General features: G+C 48.3%; 1 protein-coding gene across 2 annotated transcripts in view; it reads right to left on the reverse strand.

Annotated features, from left to right (window-relative positions):
- TCF3 (transcription factor 3) overlaps positions 1-24,701 on the reverse strand; it is a 1,342,799-nt gene that overhangs the window by 347,421 nt on the left and 970,677 nt on the right. The gene's annotated exons all lie outside the window — the stretch shown is intronic.

The following is a 24,701-nucleotide window of genomic DNA, read 5'->3' on the forward strand; positions in this document are numbered from 1 at the left end:
GGTACAACGAACCGAGAAGAAAACGGCAAACTCCAAAGAGTCTAGGCGTACCGAGATTCACGAAGCGAACACGTTCGCGGAAAAAACAGAACTGAGGCTATGGGCGTCGTGCGTCCTACTTATCACATCGGGTGACGTCGGCCGTCGAAGGAGGTCCTCGGGGACGGCGCATCGAAGCAGACGTCGAATTTTTTCCGAAGCAGCACAGCTGTGGACATTACCTGTCAGATATGGACTATGTCGGAGGGCCCAATCCCCTCGAAAGAATAAGTTACAAGTGTTACCAAGTTATTACTTACCTGTGAATTGCTTACTGCCATTTTATCTTGTAGGAGCTAGAGTGGTACAAAATCAAATGCATTTGGTGAGTGGGTGGATCCACCTTTAGTCATATGCGCACACCAAAGAAAGACTCTAGACTGCCGTGATTTTTTGGGCACCTTCTTTAAATTATCGAGTGGAGGTACTTTTTGTGATCCAAATATGTCCCCAGGGCAGCTGGTGCCCCCCCCTCATGACATCGGCAAGAGGAAATTAGCTTTCCAGATAATGTTATTCCATGGGTTCGAGGTAGCTTTCCACACTCACTCAAGATGGCCGAAATAGTATGCACATTCTGGCCACGTGTGCACTTGCACCATCATTAGGAAGCGCGAACAAAGAGGGTGTCGCAGTTGTTATAGGGAACCTTGCTGGAGGAACGGGTCTGACTATTATTTGCTGTAAGTTATCGCTTGAAAAACATTGTATAGAGCCTCTCCTCCCCCCAGTTATTGCGGATACGAAAACGCGAGACTGTTCTTGTTTCCATAGATACCTGCACAACGGTTATTTATATCCGGCAACAGATGCATACAAGGGGCAACTGATCCCTTATTGAATCCAGTAGAGCAGCAGGTTTCATAAGTGATCTGTGGGATCATTTAGACATGGACGCAGGTGAGGTTCTTTAACACTAGGAATAGCGGAGTGCCTCAGCTATGTTGAACACCACCCTGACTCACTCCAGTAATAAATAGTACTAGTCGAAGTTAAAAACATTTTGGGGGGTGGTTTCTCTCTCCATCTGCAGAATGAATGACGAGCCTGCATCAGATCATTAAAGCATCCCAATTTAGACCTATCGGATTCTGAAGATAATGCAGGTGAGAGCTTTGAATCCACTATTGAGCAGCTGTACCGTTATTTAAATGATGATCCAACAACCAATTGCTACTAACATGCTAGGGGAAAGAAATAAGCATACACTGTGTGTGTGTCTTTGTCTCTTCTTTCTTACAGTACAGAACTGGAACAGGATCGGCGAATAATTACGCCTAAACACCAGATTAGCATCACACTATCCAAGTCATCCAGATTTAGATATATACAAAGAAAGGGATACGGTTCCACCTTAAAGCTGGGTTAGTTGACGGTCTGTGAGAGCAAGGACCTCCTAAAGGTTTTAATACACATCTTATGTATTTTCCAAAGGTGGATGCTTGTTGGGATTCAACTGCGATTTGAGCACAGATCTAAGTGAACCGGCAAACAAACTCTGAAAGGTTATTTATAACCTTTCGAAGGGGGTTTGAGGTAGGGTTCACTAATAGCCATTTTTTTTATGTTCGTCTTTTTTGCAGTTGGATAATTTACACGTTTGGAGGAACATAAAATCCTTTTTAGAATTTAGCTGGCATCAATAACATTGTCATACTAGGGAACAGTGGCTTAAAACATAGCTTCTGAAGAATGTTAACCACTTGTAGGACATTAGAACAGAAACCTGTTGAGCAAAAAAGGGGAACTTTGAGTTGTCCGAGTCCCACACCCTACAAAGGGGATTTGATCTGCAATCAGAAGCAGACACATTTAATACAGGATTGATTAGTCACGACAGCACTTTAGAACTTTTAGTGTTTTTTAAAAATATGTTTGTATGCATTTTTACCTATTTGTATTAACAATGAATTGTCATTTGTTTTGTGATTAATTAATAGAATTTCTTCAGTTTATCAGTATAGGGTTTTTATATGTTTATAATCCCCCTGCCCATATGTACTTTGCATCATCAGGTATAGTCCTCTCGAAACTGCAGGTCTTTCTCAGGTTTCTTAGGATGTCAAGATAATGACTTCTTGGTTTGTAAAATGTTCACCAAAAGACCAGGGGTATGACTCCCTTCCCCTGGTCTCAGACTCACCACCAACCTGGCTTTCCACTTTTCCAGGTATTACCATAACAATGCTCCCAAATAAGGGGAGTGCTTCCTTTCCCTTGTTTTTGCTCTTAGTCTCAGTCAACCTGGTTCCCTTTGCTGTCAGGCACGGACTATCAAGATTGAGGAGGATACTCCAATGGGTGCAGGTCCTAGACTTGCATGCACAATCCACTCGGTATACTCCCCTGTCAGGTACAACAAATCTGATGAATAGAGGCTTTGATTGCCTCTGTGGGTCCCAGACGCACTTTCTTCTCCCAACGTTCAGTCCACCTGGTTTACTAGTCTGCGAGGTACAGAAACTGATGATTGACTTGGATCCTTTCAAAACTACTTATATTCTAGCGTTGGGATCCCAGACCCGTGATTTGTGTCCCTCCTGGTTCGCAGCTTCTACACCAATGCCTTGGGCACCTTTCACCTCTTCTCGCACTTGCGTACCTATCTCTATGGTACGCACTGCTCTTAGGGCTTTGTGATGCTCCTGGCCCGCCTCAGTGTTTCATCGCCAGTCAGCTGTCCCATTCTGCTTGCGGCGGCTCCGTAATGGAAATTTCCTTCCAGTTATCGTGGTTCCTGCTCTGCAAGTTTGCCGTCCCAACGGGGAACCAGGAGCAACTTTTTCCTTCTTTGTGGAGTAGTCCTTCGACATCAGATCTCCTTGTGGCTGCATGCTGCATTTGTGGCATCTCAGTTTGCCTGCTCTCCAGCGCTTCCTTTTTGTGGACTCCTGGTTCCTACACAGAGGGCTTGACATTAGTCCGATTCCTTCCTCAGTTTTTTTTTTAATACTGTGATCAAGTCCATATTGACTAGTCTGAGAAACCCGAGGGTATCTTGAACCCCTTGGATTCTCTTCTCAGGTGGCCAGGGAAAGGCCATCACACGTGGATCCCGACCCTGGGGTGGAGAAGCGATAGAGAATAATCAGGGGAGTGGGAGGGATGGAGAGTTCTTGGGGCGTGGGGTGCACCCAGGTGAAACATGGTATCCCCCTTTCCCTATTGAAAACCAACCTAAACTTTCCCCGACCTTTATGGGTTATTGGAAGCCAGCCTCCCTCATGTGATACTTGACAGTAGTGGGACGAGGAAGAGGCAACTAGGTGTGATGAACCCTGCCATTTCACCACATTAGTACTGTTGTGAAGGTCAGACATGTCCCCTTAACCGTGGTCAGACAAGCTTAATTTAAGCACACCAGCAACCCGTTAAAGGGCTGCAGGTGTATAAAATGAAGCAAACTATCCCAGAGAGAAGCAGAAGGGAGGCCTTTGCGAACAGCAGGGAACCTTGTTGGAGGCGAGGCGACCCGCCGGAGGGAACTGTTGTGGGACAGTCCGTTTTGTGCAACACGCAGAGATGCTGGGGAATGCAGAGAGAAGTGGTCTTGGAGAGCGTAGCGTGGGAGCTGGGGCTCCGTGGAGCAGACTGACGGCAGAAAAAGGAGCCGCGTGGAGAGGACTCCACTTTCCCTTTCATCCAAAGTGCTCGTTCCCCTGTGTCAGGAGTGTCTAAGGGGCAGGAGTTGCAAACCTGACAGCAGAAGCTTAAGATTGTGTTCTACATGCTGCGGAGTAAGATACCAAAGAAACCAGTGAGTTTCTATTAGATGAGAAACCCAGTTCGCGAATGATTGAACATTTCCATTGTTAAATAACCAATTAGATGGTTGCGTATTACTTTGTATTCGAGTGGTCGCATGTATTAAAGAAGAACGGTTTCTTAAGTTCTCGAAAGTCTGAGTACTGAAAAGTTCACTTAAAGTAAAATGCAAGAATATTAAATATCGGGCTGAATGAAAACTAAACCTCAAGTCAAACGAAAGTCCACTGAATACCAAACTGAATAAAAACGACTGCATGCTGAATTCAGAAGTGAATAGAACTAAACAAAATTGTTATGCAAGATGTTAGCTTTAGAGCTAAATCTACCTCACTTGTGAGAATCCCAGAACGGTTTGCTGAACTGTTATATTACTTTTCCCTAAACCTCAGTGAGTGGGAACCTTTTCCCACACTCACAGATCCTTTTACTCTTTTTATGGGTGTCATTTTTAAGACTCGCTATATAGTGTTCTTTTAATTTTATCCTCTGACAACTTTTGGTATATACCTTTTTGTTGTTAGTGTTGCGGATAGCGCCATTAAAAAATATTTAGATTTTACTTAACTTAGGATGGTCCCGAAAGAAAGAGTGCATCCCCCTCCACCTGCCTGCACTTGGTGTCCAGGCTTCAATTGACTGGATGGGCTGAATGGGGTTTGAGCCAACCCTTCTTGGCCAGGGACACTACAACGGTTTGCAGTGGAATCCCCGATTTGGCAGAGGGACGTTGTGTGAAGAGTTCAGCCAGAACCCCCTCTGCCGGCTGCTCGACCTCTGGTTGGGGGAGACCCAGGTACTCCGGCAGGCCAGCAAGACATTTGTGGAAGGCCTTGGCTGAGGATGGCGTGCCTGGGTCCGCCTCCTCTGTATCCTGCAGATCTGGAGGATCCTGTGGAGGAAGAGGAGTAGTAGTAGTAGTTGGTGCCGGAGGCTGGGGTACAGGGACAGCTGGAGGCTGAGGAGGCAGCAGAGGTTGTGGATTTGGCTGTGGAGCCGGAGGAGACTGCTGGACCGGGGCGCCCGATGGAGGAGTCTGTGGTGCTGCTAGCATGGCGGGAATGACTTCCCAGATGGCGTCCTTGATGATAACGCCCATCCGAGGTGACTTCATGAGGCTGAGGAACCTCTCGAAGAAAACCTCCTCGCTGACTGAAGCAGTGGCAAGGGGTGCTGACGGGGTAGCAGGAGGCCGCTGCATATCCTGTTCATATGGACACAAAGGAAAGCTGCCCTGCGCATAAGAAGGGTAGGCTGTAGGCCACGTACCTGGTTGAAGCCAGTCCCACCTTGACACTCGTTCTTCGCCGAATTCCTGGAATAGCGTTGGACAGGTGCCTTTTTCTAGCACGGCGGCCATTTTGTTGGACTGCCTGCCACGTGTCTGACGTGATACTCGTCGGCCCGGCCTCCTCCAGGACTCTTGTTTGTGGATAACGAGGCCTACCCTGCTCCTCGGGCCTAGGCCCGGTAGGTGTTATACCCTCGACCCGGGGGTCGATAGAACTGCGTTTAGGCGCCCCCTTGGACGTATTGCCGGTATTAGGGCATAGCCCTTTGGCCATGGTGCCGGTATAAGGGCAGAGCCTCTCGGATGCAGACCCAGTAAAAAATATGTTCCGTCCCTCAACAATCACCGGGAGGATCCGAGGATCCCTCGGCCCGGAGGCCGGTAGATGTAGCAGCCTTGGTGCAGGCGCTGGTAGAAGGACTTGACTGGTCCCTCCCGCACGGGAGAGTCCCTGGGAAGGAGTCTCCCTTGCGGGGTCCGATGGAGAATATCGACCCTACCTTGGGCCTGGATCAAAGTTTCACCAAGTTCTTGAGGTCCTCTGGAGGCAACTTTTGGAAGAGCTCCCTCCACCTGGCTAGTCTGTTCTTCAGCGCTTTCGAGGACAACGAGCCAGACGCTGAACAAGCTTGCCAACCGTGGTCTGGGCCAATGCAACGTAGACAGAGGGCGTGGGGGGTCTGAAGTTGGGAAATAGCCTGTTGCAGGCTGCACTTGCTGAACCCTGTGGAAGTCGACATGCGGCGGAGAGGAGCGTGACGCCTGAGGACAGAGTATCTGAATGACAAAAAGACAGAAGAAGAGAAGTATTGGCGCGTGGAATTACATGGCCGAAGTCAAACCCAGGAGCACTGGTGAATTCGGCCCGTTCCCGTCGGCGCGGAAAAGGGGACTGGGGTGTGGCACCAGAGGGCGGAGTCAGGGCAGCGCATGCTCCCTGGGCTGCACCCCTGTGGACCTCTAAATTTGAAGGGGGAAGGTTTTTTTCTGGTGAAAAAGTTTGTCTCTCGTCCCTTGCAAGGGACGACAATACAGTATGGAGGAAAGGGGACTGGACGCAAGAGTATGATTTGCAAAGAATACCAGTAAGATTACTTCTGCTTGCAGATGGAATTCAGACAATACCTTCAAGAAGAATGCAGGGTTTGTTTTCAAGACTACTTTCTTCTTTTCAAACTGTAGATATGGAGGTTTAAGAGCATCTATTTCTGATACTAGCCGAAAAGAGGCGATTGCATCTAGAAAAGCTGTTTTCCAGGACACAATCTTTATATCTGTAGTCACCATAGGTTTAAACGGTGGTCTCATTAAGGCTGATAAAACCATATTCAGGCTTCACTGTGGCGACACCTTCTTTTAAGGGGGATAAGTGCGGAACAGGCCTCTCAAAGTGTTATTATGCGGGCCCCGAATAGAGGTGCTTTCCCCTGGTTTATCTAGAGACTGCCGCTAGATGTATTTTGATGGATGAGTGTGACAAGCCATCCTTTGCTAATTTTAAGTATGGCAGGATTTGATGAGGTTCTACATTTAATGGGTCCAATTGTTGAGAGCATCAATTGCAATAACGATTCCCATTGTATGCATAGGATCGGTTTGTGGACGGAAACTGCTCTTCTGAACACCCGTGAAGACCTGCTCTCAAATCTTGACTAACTCTCCCTCTTGTCCTCATTCTTCTCGACCTCTCTTTTGCTTTCAACACAGTAAACCATAACAACCTGATCTTCTGTCTCTGACACACTGGGCATCACAGATCAGGCCCTGGTGTGGCTCGCCTCCTTGCTCTCTGACCGGCCCTCCCAGGTGGAACTTGGGTCCTTTCTCTCCTTTATCAGTCTCTATTTGTAGTGTCCCGCAGGGATCTAACCTATCCCCCTGGTTCTTCAATATCGACATGGCCCCCTTGGTCCACAGGATCTCTACCTTTACCTCTACCTCTACCTTTGTGTTATGCGGATGATGCACAACACTCTTTCAGGCTACCCTCTGCCTCCTTCTCACTCATCCCAGTCTATCCGCAAATTCAGTCTTGGTGTGATGCCAACGATCTCTGCCTGAATGCCAGTAAGACAGATCGTCCTCATTAGGACCCCTGCTCCCACTTTCCTACTTTCACTCTGGTCAGCATTCCTTGGCCCTGCGCCCTCACCTACCAATGAGGCAAATAATCTAGGGGTCATCTTCGGCTCTACTCACATCTTGGACATCTCCAAAAAGCCCAACTACCAACTGCATCTCCTGAGAAACATTCTACCGTGTCTCACTTTCCCCCGGAGGCTCACCAATGCAAGAGCGCTGGTTCTCTCTATGCTGGACTATTGCAACAGCCTCTTTCTCAGTATTCCTACTTTTACTCTCGGTCCTCTACAACTCATCCAGAACAGAACCGCAAGACTTCTCCTTGGCCTAAAGCCCAGGGACTGCATCTCTCTGGTGCTGAAATCTATCCACTGGCTCCATGTGGCTGCAAGAATCAAGTTCAAGACCCTCTGCATAGTGCACAAGGCTTTCTGGTGCTGGGGCCAGCACTATCTACAACGCTCCCTTCCTAAATACTCTTCCTCTAGAGTCCTCCGCTCATCCTCATCCAACTTTCTGCGGGTGAGCTGCTTTCACAAACAGATTTGGGGGTAAATCTTTATCCTCGGCAGGTGCCTCCCTCTGGAATAGCCTCCCTGTCTCTCTCCGTCTTTAGCCAGAGAATCTGAAGTTACGCAAACTCCTCAAGAAATTCCTCATTTCTTCCCCCCTCTCTCTCTCTCCCCTGCTAACCTCTGTTCTCTTTTGCTCCACCCTCCTTCCTCCTTCTCCTCCCTAACTCTGTTCAGTTTTTGCTGACTGGCTGCTTGGTTCACCTCTAGAGCCTTACAGGTGCCAGGCTCCACCGCCAGTCTTCTGCACTTGCCTCCGGGCTGCTGCACCATGTTCAGCATTACTGCACCTCCAGCTTACGCTCCATGAGAGGGGAAACTCTCTGCACTTAACGTGGGGCTCTGCTGGACTGGACGCGTTTGTTCCCCCACCAACCCCCTTCCTCGCACCTCCATCTGTACGCATGCATGACCCAAACGTACTAGGGCTAGTAAGGTAGCCTGTCCTGTACTCCACCGCCCCCTTTTTTTGCCCCCCCCTTCCCTAGCTTGATCGCAACTAACACTTCATGCACTTGCACTAGGAGAAAAGTAGTCAGGCCTAGAATGCTTGTTTTTCTGTTCTATCATCCGGAAACTTCAAGGCCTAAGAATGATTACTGTATTCCCTTCTTGCCTTGAAGCCCTCCACCTGTGTATAAGCGCAGTATAAATAAACAATTACTCTGCTCTGGCTGCGTTTAGAATGTTTTGCATTCCCCTGCTAGGGGGACTCGTCTATACTCACTCAAGTCAGGAGCCAAGCCTTCAAGTTGAGTGCCCCTGGGTTGTGATGGAGAACCTGCTGGTTGCACATGCAGAGCAGGTCAGAGTCCTGACTCGGAGGGATCGGATGGTCCTGGGATAGGTGAATAAGCTCTGAGAACCACATTTGCCTCACCCATGTTGGCGCTATTAGAATGACTGTGCACTGTTAAGTCCTAATCATTTGTAGGACATTGCATATAACCGGTGTAGGGGGAAACGCATAGGCTAAGATCCCCACCCATGAAATTGCAAACACGTGGCCTAGAGACTGGTTGTGAGGGTATTTGCTCGCATGAAAGGGGCATTTCTTGTTCTTCCACGTGGCGAACAGATCGATGGTCAGCTCTCGCCATTTGTCAAAGATCTGTCTGCGCAGTTGGTCTGCCGTTTGGTTTTCCTTCCCCAGAAGGTGGTATGCATGCAATTGTATGCTTTTTTGATGGCCCAATGCCATAACTGTTGGGCTTCCATGGATAGTGTTCTCAACCTTGTGCCCCCTTGTTATATCACGTAATGCATTGTGGTTGTGTTGTCTGAACTCTTATAGGCAGCTGACACCAGTCCTGAGGACCATGTGTTTACTGCTCCGTACTGGTTGCGTGGGGAACGTAGGAAAGATTGTCCACAAAAGGAGCAGCAAGAGCTTCCACCTCGCTGCTGAAAAGGCCTTTGCGTTATCTGGTTTAATGACTTCAAAGTCTCATGTTCCTTCTTCGCAGTCTCTAGCGATTCACCTACCACTTAAACAGGTTGGATTCCTCCACTGGTTAGTTATTGAGTGACGCCTGCGTTTCTGGTTTGAGCCCCAAATTATTTCAACCATGTGTGCCTCTTCAAAAGGTTCCTTGGGCCAGATTTCTCCCTGCTGTCTCAGCAGCATCTAGGGTGTTCATAAGAATGACATGTATTACTTACCGTAAAAGCATTTCTGATGATTTTATCTGCTTAGATTCACATGTTGTGCATATAGTCCGACATACAGTGGTAACCGCAGAGAATTGCATCTGGTCTTTCAAGAATCGAAAGGGGACGTCGACAAGGGCGTGCCTTTAACACTATCCCTACGTGACATATAGTGTACCCAAAATCCCTCACGCGTCGAGGTCCCTCCGATTGCATTTTTTCTGCCATGAGGGAGCCTTATGACTATCGTGAGTGAGTACAGAAAAGAGAGAAAGTAGTAAGAAGTCTATGTTCCTTCCATCCGAGCGGGGAGGAAGGGTGGGCGCATGTAAATCTAAGCAGATACAATCATCAGAAATACTTTTACGGTAAGTAATGCGTGTCTTCTGATATTTGTTAATCTGCTTAGAATCACATGCTGTGCATAGACTAGCGCGCAGTACCTGGAGTTGGAGGTGGGTTGTGAGAAGGAACAGTAGTGAAAATGTGTTTTAGTACTGCTTGTCCCACCTGGGAATCAGACCTAGAATGAGTGTCTAGGCAATAGGGTTTTGTAAAGGTGTGTACAGAACTCCAGGTTGCCACTTTGCAAATGGACTCCAGGGGAACATTTTCAATGAATGCTATGGAAGCCCCAGTGCCTCGAGTAGAATGCGCTCTAGGCTTGAAAGGCAGTTCTCCTAGCAAGAGTGTAATGCATTGGACAATCCACCTTGAGATTGCGGATTTAGAGAAAGGATCCCCTTCTCTCCCAGCTGCCATTGAAACAAAAATTGGTTCGTCTTTCTCAGTGGTTTAGTTCTGTCCAGGTAAAACATGAGTGCCCTATGCACATCTAACGTGTGTAGGCTTCTTTCGGCCATGCAAGTAGGGTTCTGGAAGAAAGTAGGCAGTTCTATTGATTGGTTCACATGTAATTTGGAGATAAATGTAGGCACAAATCGAGGGTGTGAACTGTAACGAAAGGGTCTAGAACTGAAAGGGCCTGTAGTTCACTAACCCTTCTTATAGAAGTGCTAGCCACTAGGAAGGCTGTTTTATTGGTAAGATCTTTGAGACTTGCCTCATGCATCGGTTCAAATGGAGACACCATAAGGCAGGTTAGTACCACATGCAGGTCCCACTCGGGAGCTTGATTAGAAATGGGGGGGGGAATCCTCTTTACCCCTTCCATGAAAGCCTTAACTGGTATTTTCCACCAAAACACTTGTTGTGATGTAGTGTAGGCTGAGACAGCAGCTAAGTGAACCTTAAGGGAATTAAAAACCAGCCCGAGTCAAGTGGGTGAATCAGATACAATGCAATGTGCGTGGGCGAGCAGTCAATGGGATTGACACCCTTGGTATTGCACCAGATAATGAAGCGTTTCCATTTACTGGAATAGCAATATCAGGTGTTAGGTTTTCTCGCTTCCCTAAGTATGTCCATGCATCTCTGAGGGAGTTGCAGGTGTCCTAACTAGGAGCCAGGCCTCCAAGTTCAATGTTTGCGGGTATGGGTTAAGTGTCTCCCCTTTTTCCTGAGACATGTTGTACGGGCAAGGAAGTTTCACTGGGGGAGATAGAGACATCTCCATCAGATGAGCGAACCAGGGTTGGCGGGTCCACATGGGGGCCACCAATATCATGGTGACTGGTTTCTGGTGCATCTTGTGCACTATCTTGTTGAGTAGGGGAGTCAGGAAGGGGGGGGCTGAAGCGTACACAAATCTCCCTGACCATATGATCCAGTCCGTTCCCCATGGAACGGTTCTGGGGGTACCTGGAGGCGTAGTCTTGGCATTGAGCGTTCTCCAGAGTTGCAAACAAGTCCATCTCTGGGAAGCCCCATTCTGCGAAAAACATTGGAGACTATGTCTTTGTGTAATCGCCATTCGTATTCCATGGGTAGAGGGAAATCACTGCCGAGTACATCTGCCAGAAGATTGAGTTACCCTGGAACCTGTTGTGACAACAGGAACATGTGTTTGAGAGCCCACTTCCAAATGTTCTGGGACAGTTTGGACAGCCCTGCAGAGCGAGTGCCCCCTTGTTTGTTCAGATAGTACATGGCCGTGGTGCTGTCTGAGGATCAAGACGGCCTTTCCTTGCAGTTGTGTCTGAAAGGCTTTCAGTGCTTTGAATACTGTTAACAGTTCCAACAGATTTATGTGGTTGGATGCTATGTCTGACGACCAAACTCTGCGCGCTGTCTGTTGAAGCAGGTGAGCGCCCTACCCTGCGTGAGATGCGTCTGGTGAGAGTGGCCTCCACTGCGGGGGTGGTGAAGGATTTTCCCTTCAAGAGGTTCTCCCTCGACCACCACCGCACCGAAAGAACGAGGGCTGGCGAGACAACCACTATATCGTCCCATTGTCCGCTGGCCCGACACCACTGGCTGTTGAGCCACTCCTGCATTGGACGTGTGTGAGGAACCAGATAAATGCATGACGCCATCATGCCCAACAGTCGCATAGCCTTGCGTACCGTCACCTCTAGACTAGCTACAAATTGAGGGATTTGAAACATGTTTTGGACCCTCTCGTTGGAGGGGAAGACGAGCCCGTCCTTTGTTCGAATTAGAGCCCATTGGAACTGCTTGACTGGGGTATAGGCTGGATTTCTTCTCGTTGGTTGAGAATCCGAGGCTGAATAAGAGGTCTATCGTCCTTTGAGCGTTTGACAGGCATGTTCCGTAGGAATCCCCTGTTATGAGCCAGTAGTCGAGGTAAGGCTAAACCAGGATAGATAGCCTGCACAGGCATGCTGCTGCCACTACCTTTGTAAATACCATTGGTGCTGAGGCTATGCCAAAGGGTAGTACCTTAAACCGATGGTGCTTGTCCTGTATCATGAATCTGAGGTATTTTCTGTGCGCCGGCAACATTGAAATATGAAAGTATGCATCTTTCATGTCCAATGTTGCCATGTAATCCCTGTGAGCAGGGGGATTACCTCCTTCAGAGTGACCATACGAAACCTTTGAGGCTTGACAAATTTGTTTGCTGGGCGCCAGTCTAGTACAGGGCGCATGGCGAGATCCTTTTTGTGCACAAGGAAGTACATTGAATAAATACCCTTGTTTACCTGTAGAAGAGGTATGACTTCTATGGCGCACTTTTCCTGCAGGGTCTTGACTTCTTGTAGCAGGATGCGCAGATGTTCGGGAGTCTTGATCCTGGCGGTCTCAATCAGAGGGGGGGAGGGGGCAGTTTGGCAGAATTCTGTACAGTACCCATGGGCAACGGTCTTCAGTACCCACTGGTCTGTAGTTATCCCCGGGGATGCATGGGAGGGGACCCGGATCTGCGCGTCATTTCTGACCTGAGACCGGGCAGCCTCGAGGGGTAGAATTCCGGCCCCTCCCTTTACCACGTCATTGACCTCTTGGGAGATACATGGTGGTGTAGCTGCTGGTCCCTTGCGGAGAGGACCAATTATTTCCCGAGCCGCATTGGTTTTGAGGGAAACTGGCCACGAAATTAACGTCTAGACTCACTCCCCCTCTCTGGGTGATATGATCCAGGGTCTTGAGGGTGTCATGCTCTTCCTTAGCAGTTTTGAGCGCTTCATCAACTGCCTTCCCAAATAAATTAGTCTCCTCTACCGGCTTATTTATCAGTGAAGCTTGAGTCTCTGGTTTAAAACCAGAGTTTAGTAACCATGCGTGCTTCTTCAGGAGGGTACCCTGAGCCAAGGACCTGCCGGCTGTCTCTGCCGCATGCAACGTATTTTTGAGGATACTTTGATTAACCCGCCTGCCTTTTGCTATTGTGGAGAGCAGGCGAGCCCACAGCAGTTCAGGGACTTCTTGAAGGCCCTCCTGTAGCATGGCCAATTGTGCATCGGCATAGCTAGCCAACAAAGTAGTGTTATTTGCGATTTGAGTGGAAAAAGCTGCAGCCGCCATAACCCTTTTTCCTAGAGCGTATAGCCTCTTGCACTCATTGTCAGGGGGTGCCTCTCCAGTTGATAGGGGAACACCCTGCTCTCTTCCTGGTTGTAGTTACCACCAGTGAGTCTGGAGTAGCATGGCCCCTGATGTAAAGGGGGCCAAAGGGGGATGGTCAAAACAATTTTTCTACTCTAGGATTTACTGCTCCAGTTAAGGCAGGTGTCAAAAGGGGCCAACCGCTTTCTGAATTTAACAGAGGAATAGCCTGGTTGGCCGGTGGTTTCTCCTTCAAAATGTCCTCGACAAAATCATCCTCTGGTACAACTTCCTGGGTAGCAATCTCGAAAATGTTCTGCTGCCTTCCTTAATATGGCGTTGAACACCATTTGGTTGTCAACTGGGGAGGCCTGTCGAGTGGGTGTGGTCGGGGGGTGGAGGGGAATCCATGCACAAGGCATCAGGTTCCGGTGTTGGATTGGGTGACTGCCAAGGTGGAGGATCAACCAGGTCAGGGTTGTCCCCCCAACCCTCTGTGGGGTCTATATGAACATCCTCAGAGTCAGCAAAGGGATATTCATCCTGATTGTATTGGTAGCAAAGGAACCGGATCGTCAGTGAGGTCCCAAGTATATTATTATTATTCTTCTTGGGAAGGATCAAATACTTTTTGAAGTTTAGCCACAGGAGGAAAGGAACTCTCCTCCAAAGGCCTCTTGGGCGTGGACTTCTGAGAGTTGTACAAACCTCTGTAACCTATCCATACATCTCTCAAACTTCTCCCTGGTCCAAATAGATTAACCAGTCGTCTAAGGGTGGAAAAGGCTCTTGTAAAGGATTTTCCATCACAGAACGTAGAGATTTCTCCTTTAACGTTGAAGAAATCCCTCCAGTGCCTTCCGAAAAGTCCTTTCGGGGACTAACACAGTTGGTGTGTCTTTGTGTTTGCCCTTAGGCCTCTCTGTGGGTTCTGATGAATCTTTCGGCCTCTCACTGGATTTCGATGAATCCCTGGACCGTTGTTTCTGATTATCTGCCAAAATAATCCTAGCAATACTTTCGGCAACCTCTTCAGAGGCGGAAAGGTGTCTAGTACTGGCCTGCGATCGCGCGGTTGTTTTCAGCAGAACCCGGGGCCTCCTCGACCGCGGACGCCTTCCTCCGATGCGTCTCGACGGTCTCTTGAATATTGGGGGCAGCACCCTTCAATTTAGAATTGCCAGCCGCAAGGCGCATATGCGGTTGAGGGGAGGACTGCCGATCGGAGGGGAGGGCTGCCGATCCGGGGGCACGGCCGAAATATACAGTGTGCACGTTGGCGATTTTGGGCTGCTACGACTGTTTTGTCGAAGACGTCCCAGGGGTTGTGTCCTTAGTGTGTTACGAGTGTGGGTCCTTGTCGTCGGAGTGTACAGTCCCCATAACTGGACTGGAGTCTTGCCTGATGGGGACAGACGACGCAGAGCGGGAATGCTCCGCCGAGAGGTCAATGGCCTCCGAATCAGAGGCCTATTCGTCACTTAGCCCCTCGTCACAATCAGCGGTTGTGGCAGCGGGAGAGCTATACTCGGCCTGCGACATTCCATAGGCCGCCCACCGCTTAACATGGCGCTCCTTTAGTGTCTTTGGCTGGAGGAGCTTGCAAGCTGCACAAGCCGTCCCGTAGTGATTCAGGGGCAGACACCTATTACACTTACTGTGTTTATCCCTCCAAGGAAATTTGGCCTTACAAGAAGCACGAAACCTAAACAGAGTTCTCTCCAAAGCTGAAGAAAAATATAGTGACGAAAAGACCCAGGGAACAAAGCGAGAGGGAAGGGAAAGGCATTCTTAGAAAAAGGAAATGTTCATCCCGACCACACTCTGTGTACTGTGTAGGCCGGCCAGAAGGCCTGGACAGGTGGTCGGCAGCGCCGACCGGAACACTGTCAAAGGTACGTGGAACCGGCTTCGGCGTAGATCAGGAAACAGTCGAAGGAATGGACGGTAGGATAATATTCAATAACTTTATAATATACGACCAAGGGTCGAAAGGATAACCATAGCAATGTCTCTGGACGAGCTCCGCATAAGGCGACCAGTATGCTGGAGCAGAAAAAAACAATCCGAGGTAACTCAACGTGTGAGGGATTTTGGGTACACTATACGTCAGGTAGGGATAGTGTTACAGGCACGCCCATGTCGATGTCCTTTCGATTCTCGAAAGACAAAAAGCAAAACTCTGCGTTTACCACTGGATGTCGCACTATATGCACAGCATGTGATTCTAAGCAGATTAACAAGCATCAGAAATTATGATTCACCTGCCTCCCCTCCAACACAACCGCCTGCAGGCGGGGCCGTGTTGGTTCAGCGACCTCTTTGGCCAGTGAGGAAGTGTTCTTCGAGAAGTTTCTCGGCCTCATGAGGTCTCCTCAGATAGGGGTTATCATCAAAGACGCAGTCAGGGAAGTCCTCCCGGCCATGCTGAACGTTGCTGTAGCTGGCAAACAACGTAGTATTGTTTGCAATTCTGGTGTAATAGGCTACCGCAGTAGTGACAAGCTTCCCCTGGGCATAAAACTTCTCGCAGTCCTTGTCCGGCGGTGCCTCACCCGTGGACAAGGGTACTCCTGATCTTTTCCTAGTTTTAGTCAGGACTAGGAATCTGGGGTAGCATGTCCCCGATTGTAGAGAGGTTCTGTAGGTGAGGGGCAAAAAAGCCTCTCAACCCATGGGTTCACAGCTCTCGTTTGTGATGGCGTCAGCAAAGGGGCAATACGCCGTTTAATGGACTTCAATAATGGCATTGCCTGGCTTGCAGGTGGTTTCTCCTTCAGAATATCTTGCACAAAGTCAGTGTCTGAAAATGTTCTGCAGCTTTCTTCAGAATGGAATTAAATGCCATCCGGTCATCTATGGGAGATGCGGGAGGGTCCATGCATAATGTCTGGGTCAGAGGTATTGGTTGGTGACAGCCATGGTGGATTATCCACTGGCTGCACACCTCCCCGTCCCCCAATATGGGGCCTGGTCAATAGGGTCCTCAAATGGATAATCTTCCTGTACATAAGGGTCTTGAGGAACCTCTTCTGGTTCCTTCAGGTCAAACAAATCATGAAGAGGGCAGGAGGTCCTTTGAAATTTAGATACAGTGGGGTATAGGTCTTTTTCACTATGCCTTTTAGGAGTGGTAAACCGTTATGAAAAGTCTACAATTTTGAAAGTCTATTCATACATCCCTCAAACCTATCTATGGTCCATAAGGATGAGCCAGAGCGGTCTGGAGGTGGGAAGGGCTCCTCTTGGGTATCAGAGTGCTTATACTGTCAATATGTATCAGAGAGGGTCTTAGCCAGGGTTGGGGACCTTCAGAATAGTCCTCCTGCCTTTCTTGGCATGTGGACGTGTCCCTCGACCTGACTCTGGGCTTATTAGCCGCCGAAACGATATTCGCAAGGCTTTCGTGGATGTTTGGCGTGTCTGGGAGGGGTTTCGGCTGTAATAGCAGCTTCGCAGTAGTTTTCAACGTTGCCGGGACCTTCTGCGTCGGCACGCTCTTAAGAGGCATCTCAACGCTCTTATGAACTTTGGTGCCGACGCCCTTGCCAGTAGATTGCCTGGGCGCATGCCGCCTAGACGGTTGCAGGGAGGGCTGCCGGCCCGGAGGATTGGTGGGTTCTGGTCAAGAAATCAGAGTACCCGTTGGCATCTCGGACAATCCAGACGAGTTAGTCGAGGCGGTTCGGGGTGGTTGTTTACCCTTTGTGAGTAAAGTGTGCGTCCTCGTTGCCGGTGTACACTCCCCATAGCAGAACCGGTGGCTTGCCTGCCAAGGACGGACGACTCAGAACGTGGCCGCTCAGACGATAGGTCAATGGCATCCGTGTCGGAGTCACGGCTGTCGCTCAATTCCTAGTCACTCAGCGAGTGGTGGAGCTACCCTCTGCCTGCATCATGGCATAGGGCGCCCACAGTTTAACTCGCTAGTCTTTAATCGTCTTAGGACGCAAGAGCTGGCAAGACCGACCGGACGCCTCGTGGTGATCTCGAGGGAGACTTATTTCACCTCTGGTGCGTGTCCTCCTTGACAAGAAGGACAACATTTAAAAAGGTGTCCTGTCCATAGCTCAGGTTTATAGCGACAGCAGAACCAGAAGGTGTTAGGGAGAATTCTCAAACATTTGCTAATTCCCTTCACCTTAGAGACCCCCAGCAACTTTGCTGGATTTTGAGGACTTGAATGTTTTACCTGGAGAGAGTGTGACCCTTTTTCCCCACTCCCTCATGTATTTTGATGTGTTAACCTTTGTGTGTTTTATTTGGTTATGGAGTCTAACCAACTCCATAGGCATCATCTTTTACATTTGTGTCACAAAGCACCTTCAGTGTAGTGCCACATGGAAGCCTTTCAGGCTTTCCCCAGGTTTAAATGCCTTCTCTGGGATGAACTACTGTTTTCCAGAGTAAGTAAAGTGAAATTGACTTTACTAGTCTTTTAAATTCCTTGACCCAGCACACCCTATCTTACAATAGAGTGCTGGAGAGGTTACTTACTATCCCCTGTGTCTAGATACTCATGTAGCAGTCAAATGCTACCCTTTCCCCTCAGAATGGCTGGTGGCAGTGGTTTTACAAACTACCACCATGATTTTTCCCGACCGCAAACTAATCGTAGCTCCGGTAACGTAAAATCGCGAGAGCCATGTTTTTCAAGATGGCGCCCAGCCATTGTTGCTAAAATGGTTCCCTGTCTTTTTATTCGCCATGTCTTCGTGGAAAGGTCCTTCTAGAGTTTCTCTGCGTGCCAAACCATGTTTGGTCTCTTTGTTCATTCGCCTTTGGCAGGCTTCAGGAGTGAAACCCGCCTCTGGCTACAGAGTGTCTGGGGTAAGCAGGAAATGTGGTAGGTGCCCGAAGCTCCCTGTGCTTAGTCTACTAGGAGACCCAAATGCACTCTGTGATGACTGTCTGGCTGACTGTCCAGCAAGGACAGCTACCCTGCTGGGTGAGTGGCAGCTAGGCTGGAATGAATGGGAGAAAACTGAATAAAAGGCGAGTCTCTTGGCTGCTGCAACTCCTGGACCGTTGGTTTTCCCGGTGAAGCCCTGCTGCAGGTCCGAATCGCCAAGTTCACATCGACAGAGAAGCCCTGCAAGGACGACTTCTCCCTTTGAGTTGGCAGGACCAATCAACTCCCAAGTAAGCCACCTGGACACCGATCTGAGCTGGTTGCATTTCCTCAGAGTGCTGCAGGAAACCATAGAGCCATGGAAAGGGACACCAGATTGTGTGAGTTACTTGTAAGCTGGCCTACAGCGCTTTGAAGATCCTCCGGACTCCCACGACGTCAGAACGACCAAGCCTGATACCCCAATCCCTCTCAGCCGAGTATGGGACCTCAGAAGCAAGGACAGTCCACCTTGACAGCCAGGACCAGCGTTACCAGTGCGGTAGCTGCAATTCAAAACAGCCACTGAAATTGAAGTTTGCCAGTTGCAAGCTTTTCACCAGTCCAGTGCAGGAGTCCCGCGACATCCTCCCTCTTGTCCCCACTACCAGGGCCCAGGAACAGCGAGTCTTCAGCTGCCCTTTTTTCTTCATTGTAAGGTACTGTAAAACAAGACAGAGAACTTACCTCTCACAGTGAAAGTGCTTGAAACTTTTGCAACTCACAGGCCTAATCAACTTGTTATCCAACATATGATTCTTTTTACAAACTACTTGCGAGAACTTGTGCAGAGACTTTTCAGTTTACTTACCAGAACTGCTTTATCCTATCCAAGACTTTAGCCCAATGAGTTTGGCCTAGTCTATTGAATTGACTATTCTGGCGAACTAAAAAGTATTTGCACTGCCTAAGAATAATTGTAACCTTTTATGTTCTAATAACGTTTGCCTTTTACTTCTCTTGAAAAGTATTCTGAAAGCCAACAGTAAGATATTAATGTCCCCAGCAACCTTGTTACTAAAGTTACCTGTAGGTGTAGGTTGTGTCTGTGGGCCATCCCAAAAGGGTCTTGTCTGATTCAGAAACTGTACAGTATTGAAGTATATTTGTTACTATATGATTGCCTCCTTCTAATGAATGTTTTATAAATGAATGATAAGGGAGTAGTTTCTTACCTGTAACTCCATTTCTCCAGCATTGGTATCTTTCATTGATTCACATGCTGTGAATATAGCCCGTCAGGCTAGGAAATCTCGGTCACTTTAACCTAGCGTTTTCCTATGGAAAACCTCAAAACTTTAGCGTCCTATCAACGTCCTTTTTGGGCGCTTTAGGCCCCACCAATAGGACGTGTGGTATAAATAGCCCTGCCCCCGGGGCTTCCCTTCAGATTTTAACCTCCAAAGTAGAGGAAACCCAAACCAGGTGTGCCTGCAGGGGCGCCCGGCGGGCGCATGTGAATTCATGAAAGATACCAACGCTGGAGAAATTGAGTTACAGGTAAGAAACTACTCCCTTCTCCAGCATTGTATCTTTCATGGATTCACATGCTGTGAATAGATTACATAGCAGTACAACCAATGAGTGGCACAGTGTGACAGGCAAACCAACAACCAGCACTTCATCACATCCATGAGGCAACAAACCCATCAAGTGAAAAAGATCAAAATAAACACCCCAAAGCTGTGGGGTTTACCTTATTGGAACAGGCGTTGCAGGACAGCACGCCCCACCTGCACATCATTCACATGCTGCTGCCCCAGACAGTAATTCCAGGTGAAGGTATGCGGAACGGCCCAGGAGGCTGCCTGGCAAATGTCCACCAGTGGTATCCCAGACCACAGTGCCGCCAACAAGGCCATGGATCTCGTTGAGTGAGCCTTAGAAACCCTCCTCAAAGGCTTCCCAGCCTTTGAGTGGCACGACGAAAATTCTAGAGGAAACCCAACGTGAGAGTACTTGCTTAGAAATAGCCGGTCCCTTGTTGGACAGACCATAAGCCACAAATCGCTGCTTTGACTTCCTGAAGTCCTGAGTGCGATTCAAATAAAACATTAAAGCCCTCTTAACGTCCAGAGAATGGATGCCGTAGCAAAAAACAAGGGTAAAACAATACAAGAGTTTGTGAAATGCCGTCGGCACTTTGGGGATAAAGTGCGGGTTAGTGGCCAGAAAAACCTTGTCCTTCAGAAGTATGGCGGGTCGACGACCAGTGCCTGCAACTCAGATATCCGCCTGGCCGAAGTAATTGCCACCAGAAAAGCCACCTTCTGTGATAGAAACTTTAAGGGAGTCGTCGACATCAGTTCAAAAGGTAGTTTCATCAAAACCGAAAGTACCACATTAAGGCTCCACAGCGGAGCAAAGGAAACGTTCGAAACAACCCTTTCAAAAAATGTTTCACTACCCGATCACTGAACAGAGGAGCAGCATGTTGCCTCCTAGTGAGTCTAGATATTGCTGCCAAATGCACCTTAATGGATGACAATTCCAGGCCCCCTTCCACCAAATGCTTTGATCTTGGATTTGCTCATTGAAGGGAGCGGGGGTTGATCAATGGTTCACCTGTTCTATATATTGAAGTCAGGTGTTTAACTGGTCCTCATATGAGACCATCTTTGTTATATTTAGCATATGATTTGTACCCCCGGTGTCAGTGAGTGACTGGGTATTATCCTCTTTTTTGGCAGTAAAGACAAGCCGGATAGTTGCAGATCCATGACAGGACAACTACTGGCTGTTTGAATGGTGAAGATACTTACCATTGGTGGGCTTGGAATTGCTTTCAGCTCAGATTTTGCATTAGATGATGACCTCTGCAGCCATTTCCTTAGATCGTTGGAGCCACAAATACCTTGAAGAAGCACAGCCTGCTAAAGATCCAAAGACAACTCCTGAAGTGATTCAGCATCCCTTCCTGCATCGGGCCCGGTGAAGCCCTGTGCGAATACCCGATTGCCAAAGACCGAGTGGTGCTTCAACCCTTGGACTAGTGAGACCAGCTAGTCTCAACGCCTTCGATGATCCGCCCCTTCTGAGTCTTCAGAAGTGTCCCTGGACTACCCGGTGGACTGAGCAGCTCTCCCGTGGGCAACCTCGCCAGAAGCGTCGCTTTTTCTCTGTTCAAGCATGGAACTTCGGTGGTCGCCAGCTCATGCCACAAGTCATCATCTTCCCAGATTTCAGCATACCATCAAGGGATCCCATCTTGGAGCAGCTTCTGTGACTGGAAGGACGCCCGTCATTGCCTGTGTGCGCTGACAGTCACTGAACTCGCCTTTCTCCAACCTGCGAGGTGTCCGGAGTACTGCATCAGTGTTTCTTGCATGTCTTCATTGGCAGAGGTTGCATATTCCAGCTGCACCCAACCAGAAGAATCCTTGAACCTGCAACTCCTGGCCATCACTAACCGGGACAAACAGCAGAAAACCAAGCACCCCAGACGATCCATAACATCTGGGAAAATGTCAGTCAGGTGCGTAAGTAAATGCAGAGTATCTGTCCCTCCCCTGTCCTCCATAGGAGAACATTGGGAAGAAGTCTGTCTCCTTGTTGTTGTCTCTTTACTGCACCTTTCCTTCCATCTTTATGGATCCCCCAAACACTTTGCTTTTATTTCTGATGCTGACCTGCTCTTCTTGCAGTACAGTGAAGCGTTAAGCTTCATTGCACTGGCTTTTGCTCACATGTTATGGGGAAACTGACATGTCCTTCAGGCAAAACATTGTTTCCCTTAGACTTGCGACTTTCTTACTACTTTTAGTAACTGGTTATCACTTGTGGTAACTTCTTGTACAATGGGTTACATTTTTGTTTTGCGGTTGACTAACCCTCAGAGGATTTTTGGTTACTCCAGGTGTGCTAAAAGGCGAAGCTGGTGGCAGCAGTGACATTTCCCATTTTTTGGGACTTTTCGTTTTAGCGCTACTGCGATTATAGCGCTTGGCTACCAACTGTGGCTAGTGTCCAAACATGGCTGTGCCATATGTTTTTTTTCGCTTGTCCTTTTGCCATCTTGCTCTTTAGCCTAAATCCCTACAAGGACTTCCAGCGCCCGGGAAAGCAGAAGCTTTTGGCGGGCTGTGTGTGTTTGATGGCAGGATGTGGGTTGGGATTGTCTGGCCCCAATACACAAACTGGTGTCAGTATGTCTGAGTCATATGCATGAGTGTTCCCACTGCTGGGGATGTGGTGTGTGTGCTATTTCTGCCATTGGCTAGTGAGGGCAGCTGCTCTTACCTGGCTTTTAGGTTAAGAGGACACCTGCACCCATTCTTGAAAGATCTTGGAAAAACCTGAAAGAGCCAAGCCTCCCAACCAACTGCGAGACCTACGGAGAGCTGTCGGAAGGAGGCCTGGTTACCAACTTCTGCTGCTGTCCTGGAGGAGCCCTGTCTTGGTGATGATCTTTAGCTGTCCTGCGAAGGAGCTGCGATCCTGGGAGTGGGTGGAACATCCATTCCCAACGTCTGCTCGGTACCCTGCAAAGAAGAGCCTTCGGATGTTTCCCGGGACCGCCCTGTGGCTGCCCAGCTCAGAGTTTGGGCTACTGTGCTGCTGACGTCACCAGTTCAGAATTTCGTCCTGGAACTTTAGGGATCCTCAGCTGGCCCTACAAGATTCACCTCTGCGTAATTTTGGCGTCCTAGATTCAAGGGCACCCCGAGATAGGAGGGAAAGTCTGACCGCAGCAGTTTAGTCCCGTTACGTCACCGTGCGGCGGTGACCACCGTCCACAATTGCTTACCTGACCAGAATACAGTCCCAAGAGGGGTCCTTCATCGAGTTTTGCTGCATTCTTCATTTGAGAGTCATTGCACCAGTGAAATTCACCAACCGGAGATGAGCAAGAACGTGCCACCCTGTGCGAATCGAGGACTGTGACAAACAGCCGGAAAAGCAACCTTAGACCCTCTTCTTTTGTCCTGCCAAGTCTTGGGAAGAGCCGGAGTACGGGGCTAAGTTACATTGGTTCTTACCTACCCTTATACTCCCATTATAAGTCTATGGGCTTATAATAAACTTTATTCTAACAATATTGGATATGCCATTGCTTGCTCATGCAAGACTTCTGAAAGTTGGGGCTACTTCCTTTAGCTAGTTTAACTTGTACTCTGACAATTAGAACCCTTCACTGGACCCCAGAGACCCTTACCTGCATTTTTTCCTGCCTTACAGAATCTGTCAAACTTTACCTGAACTATTGGGCAAAAGGCCCCAGACAATTTAGGGCTGGACTTTTTAAGTTAGGGATCATTCTCTTTGGCCAAAAGTGCATAATATAACCTTACCTTTCCAGGTGTTTGTGATGTATATTATACCCTCTGATAAGTGAAAGTATATATTTAATCCATTTTTCTAGTGTTGTGTAATAACTATACCTACCAGTAGTCATTTTTCTATAGTATGGTTGGCCATTAAAAGATCATTTTATTTTGTATACTGTCTAAGTGTAATATGTGATTAACACTGTGTGAACTCACTGGGGACCCTTTACAAGCTCACCACCTCTGAATAACTCAGCCTAGACCGCCGGTCACTGCTACCTGAACTGGTTTGGCTACAGGTCCCCAGAGTTGTCCCTGTCACAATATAGGTTGGCCTTCTATAAATCTGAACACAAGGCCAGAGTATAGAAAATCAGTCCCATGTATTCTGCATTCCATCCCACTCATCTTTTGTTCGTCAAACCAGGGTACAGTAAAATGAAATATAAGAACAGATTTATTTGCATAAGTAAAAATGTTGAATAACTTCTTCGAACTTTCCCCAACACACGTGAATTGCAACTTATCTGCAGAGTCTCCATTCAGGGGAGAAACATTGTGGCTTGTGACTTTTGGGCACCGCCCCATTCTTCTTAGTGTTTGGACTGCTTAAGTTAAGGAATTAACTTGGGACTTGGCTCCATCATTTACTGCATTTAAGCTACTTACCTACTTGTTGAATACTGACGTTTAATGCATTTATGAACCTATGGTCAATGTATATATTTGTATCAGAGTTGTGTGATAATGCTACCCGTTCATTGCTACTGTGTCCAGAGTACCACTAACTAGAGTGACCTCCTAAAATCGGTCCACCAGGCCAGACTCCAGAAATCCATCTCAACACTCTACCACAACAGCCGTCAAGTTACAGAGTCATGTTAACTAGCACACCCTACCTGTGACTGGGCCAAAACCATGAGGTCCTCAGCCAAGCCAGCACATTCGAACCAACAGCATTGTCTTTACCATCTAGACATAGGTTTCCTGCTGTAGGGGGAGCAACAGTTCCAGGCTCTACCACAGTGCTCTTTGCAGTTCGGAGCATCTAGCTCCTGGCTCACCATCCCCCAACCCCTAAGCAAGTGCAGGAACACCTGAGCCTACCCATTAATAGAGCCCCAGAACAAGCATCGCAATATTTGCACATGCCAATACACATACAAGACATCATACACCTTCCTGCTTTGTGGAGTCCTTGATTTCTATCCCCATTCTTTCCAGATATAAAGGGA

This window comes from Ambystoma mexicanum, chromosome 1p, assembly GCF_040938575.1.
Source record: "Ambystoma mexicanum isolate Mex_15411 chromosome 1p, UKY_AmexF1_1, whole genome shotgun sequence".
NCBI lineage: Eukaryota > Metazoa > Chordata > Amphibia > Caudata > Ambystomatidae > Ambystoma > Ambystoma mexicanum.